Below are 4,489 nucleotides of genomic sequence, written 5' to 3'. Positions count from 1 at the left end.
ATTTCTGAAACACCCAAATTTACCCAGTGGCAGATATATAAGGAGTCAGAGTAAGAAGAGGACTTCCATTACTTACTTCTGGGCAGCAAAATACACACTCCTGTTTCACATAACGCTTTCTTAGCAATGCACCACCTCCATGTACTTTAGGGAAATGTCCTCCCATGGATTATCTTCCATATTTTTTTTATTCTCATGTCAGCAGGATCAATACTTCTCATTTACAACATTTTTTTTTTTTTATTTAGAAAAAATAGACAAGATCTGACAAGTAAAAGCAACAAAATGTCCCATGGACATACCGCAGTATTTAGTGCAACTGTATTGATATTGATCGCACTTATTTTGTTAGCACAGCAACCACTGTGTTATGTGATTGTCAATACACATAACTACTCGTTCTTCAATATAAGAGAACCTAACACAAGTACTGAAGTTTTTCCATAATGATTTTTAAGGTGCGTACAAAAAAGAGGAGGTTTCTCTCCTGTGACTTTGCAGAGGAGTTTCTAGCCCACTTATTGCCTCTAGTCAGGGTTAGATGATAGTATCTGAAATGCAGACAGCTGAAGCTCCAATTACTGCTCTCCCCAGTTGCAAAACCATGTTGGTGAGCTGATAGCAGGCTAACATTTAAAAGCCTGTCACAGACACAAACTCATCTCTTTGGGAGCTGTCTTGGCGACATGGGGATGAACCCTTGCTCAGTATGCAGGGCCCGACAATGAGAGCAGCACACAGCAGGAATCCCATTACCTACAGAGGTATTAGAAAAGTGTTCCCAGCTGAAAGCCTTTATCCAACTCAAATTGTTCATTGAACAACATTAAGGGCAGCACTATTCCATTTGCTACTGTGTCAAACAATGCAATAACTGTTTAGAATCACATTTTGTTTCCCAAGTAGCTGAATTTACTGTGAGAGTAGAGGAGAATTTGCATCCAGAAAATCTGCATTCCTTAAAGCAGATGTTTTTAATTTTAATAACATCAGCCTGTAGAAATGAATATCTAAAAACTTCTGATTGCTCTGTACATGTTGCTATTTAGGAGTAACTCTCCATCTTGGTGGGTTTGCAGAAAAATTTGGGAGAGCCACCTGGGAGTGGGAGCCACCAGGAGAAATAAGCTGCTACTAACTGTGCTACCAAGAATAACATTAGGCTTTTTACTTTGAAAGCCACTTAAAATTGCCGTCCTGTGCATAAGAATGTCATTTTCTGCACTGTACATATGCCGCACTATAGATCCATAGACTCATACTAGGAAAACTGCACATGTAAAATTGTCTGCAGTGTGCCTTTACTTTTCCACACATGCAGCCCAGATGTGAGCATACACATATCATACTAAATGGGCATGTATTGTTTTTACAAGTTAGGACATATCTTTATGAATAGTACATGAGTGGAGTCAGGGGAAGCCCTTCATGGGTTCAGGGTATGCAGGGCACAGCTTCTGGTCTCCAGGTAAGCAAAGTTGTATGTATATACAGTACTCACTTTTCCCACTACTCAGAACTGCAGACTGCAGTCAAGCGTAGAGGTCCTTAAAGTGGCTGTAACACAGTGCTTGCAGTGCTTTAGTGCAGTAGCAGAGAGCTCAGTCCAATCTACTTTGCTCAGTAGGAAACAGAGTAAAATCAGCCTGTATTGTGCTCTGCCTTCCTATGCAAGACTGGCAATGGTACACGAGCTAGCTCATATGTTTCCAAACCATTGTTTCCAATAGGAGTAGGTACATGCAAAACTTGAATTCACACACATAGGTGTCACTCTGATGACCAGTTGGCTTAGGTAGCACAACTTGTACTGATGAGGTCTGTGTCTGAGGTTTTGTGATCTTTCATTTTCCTGTGGATATATTTTGTAGATGATGTTCCACCCATGATTAGGATTGACATATCTGAACTGATCATTTTACAACCTCTCCTTAGTAAAATCAGGTACCTGAACTTTCTTGCCTGTAGTGTGACAAATTTATATGAGAAAAAATTTTAACTGAAAGGACATAAATTTGAAAGAATACATTTTAACCGCATATGCTACCTCTGCTTTCTACTTTCATAGCTGCTAGACTTTCCAGGGACCAGTCTCTTGAAGAGCAAATCATGCCGCACACGTGTGTATGCTGAGATAGGAAAAGCACTGCACTCTGAGAATATATGTGAAACAACGGTTTCAAACTCTGCTCATCCAAATTGCTGCAGCCCAGCAGCAAACCGCTGGATTACCAGTTATTTCCTGCACTGCAGCTAACCTAAACCTGGATTTCGATGCTCAAGGTAAGCAGTATCAGGACTTGATAAGAAGAAAGGACCAAGACAGGGCATGGAGGCAGATAACAAGACATGCCTACACCTTAGCTGCAAACATGCTTGCATGGTGTAAAACAGCTTGATGTATGAATGCAGTTTTGCAGTGGAACATGACTGAAAAAATATTTTTTCCGTGAGGCATATTTCTTAAAATATCAAGATGCAGAGATCTGTGTATTTTGGTTTCCAAAATTAACCCTAGCTCAAATCCTCAAAGGCATTTTTTATGCTGAACCTGCACTTATTTCAAGGAGTGTTAGGCCCTTTGCCACTTTGAAATCTTCCCCCTGAAGTAGCTATCTTTATTTTAGCATGTGAATTACTCTGCATAACTGTCCCAGCTAAACTAAGGCTGCAATTTAGCTCCACAGATAGATAAACTATCTCAAACGTTAATAGTTTTGGACTAACTAGGAAGAAAATAGCCTCATGTGGTCACTATGAGATGGATGGTGGAGCATTACTTCTGACCTCAAGTTTTGTGTACCAGTAAGCTATGACAGAGAAGTGCCAGTGGCAACATATATAATGGAAGCATATCCCTGAAGTGACCAGATGTGAAGTCCTGTGCAAGCACTGTTCCCATGAAAGTCTCAGGGAGTATTGGCATTGAATGGAGGGGGACAGTTTAGTCTCCCCTTCCTGGAGGTGGGGCTGGAAGGGGGAATGAAGGGTGTTCCTTTCTATGTAGGTATCTTTAGATGTTCCTGCAAAATATTTGAGTCGTAAAACCTTTGAATCCTTGTGTTTTGCTGCTAGAGAGAATCCATAAAAAGAGATTTATTGTCATATTTCCCTTTTGTGTTGTACTGTTCCCCTCCATCATAAAATATTCTCGTCGGTTTATAGCAAAGCAAATATAGCAGCTTAGTTCATAAACGCCAAAGTTTCCCTCTGCTACACCCCGGCGTTCAGACATAATTGAATTAGCTCCTATTTCTGTTGATTCTAGGGAGCGGATTGCTGCCTCGAGCCGCAGTAGCGAGGCTTACCGAGCCCTGATGTGTGCAGAGGGGTCGTTACGCAGGGACCGAGGTGGACCCGCATCAGCCCGCATGCCTGCGGGAACCCGTCCAAGTGGTTTCAACTTTTATTCTTCCTGCCGAAGATTTAAAGCAGCTTTGTACAACCGTCAAACAGGAATAAGCAGCTGTGGAAAATATAACAAATCATAAGAGCTGTTTAACAGAGGGAAGGGGGAACCAAGCCCGCAGTGCAAACGGACAGCTCAGAGAGCGCTGCGTGGACAGGCACCGGCGTCCCACACTACGGCTTAGGAAGAAAGGGGAGGCTGGGAGGGTTAAGGAGGGTCCGAGGCAAGGGGGGACGTGTGATGGAAAGCTCGTTGCTTCCGAGCACTGTTGCTAAAACCTCTGATAGCGTTCGGACCGGGAGATTCCGCTCCTGATTTTGATTTTGATGGGCTGTTTTTCCCTAAGACCACTTGAGAAGTGGCCCCTCTGGCGGTCCCGCTTTTCCCCTCTCCCAGCTCCAGGAAAAGTGTCCAGGGGCTCGGCGGGGTGGGGGGCAGGGGTAACCCGCCCCAGTGGGCAGGTAGCCACAAGCCAGGCTGTAATTACAAAGCAAACAAGGGTGAAATATTGGATCGGCCTCGCCCGTGACAAGATCTGCGCTTTTTGCCGCCAATTTGTTTGTAGAGCTCTATTTAAAGGCGCTTGATTGAGGAAACGTTGAAAATAGCAGTTAGGGTTTCCCTAATGAGACCTCTAGAGGAAAGCAGTGGCATTCAGGGGGCTCCAGGAGGAGGAGGGGAAGCGCTTAACCCTTTCCAGCCGGCCCCAGCCCTAGGGGCTCCGCCCGGGCGCGGCGGGGCACGGCTGGGAGGGCCAGGGTCGGTCTCCCCGAGAGGGCTGGAGGGCAGCGGGGACCAGCCCGCCTCCTAGTCTCGGCCTTCAGCACTTCGACCCCTGCTAGCGCTGGAGGCAACAGCTGCGGGCCCCGCCGGGGGCAGGGCTGAGCATCCCCAGCCTCTCTCCTCGGCTGCGGCCCGTGGGCCCTGGCAGGACCGCGGCGTCGGAGCCCTGCCTCCCCTCTGCCCCGGAGTTACTGGGCCGAATGGGCGCTAATATTTTAGCCCAGCACCTAAAGGGCAGTCGGGAAATACATATATATACATCTATTTATGTGTGTGTGTTATACACACACACACACA

This window comes from Lathamus discolor, chromosome 1, assembly GCF_037157495.1.
Source record: "Lathamus discolor isolate bLatDis1 chromosome 1, bLatDis1.hap1, whole genome shotgun sequence".
Taxonomy (NCBI): domain Eukaryota; kingdom Metazoa; phylum Chordata; class Aves; order Psittaciformes; family Psittacidae; genus Lathamus; species Lathamus discolor.
Note: the sequence above shows the minus strand (reverse complement) of the source record.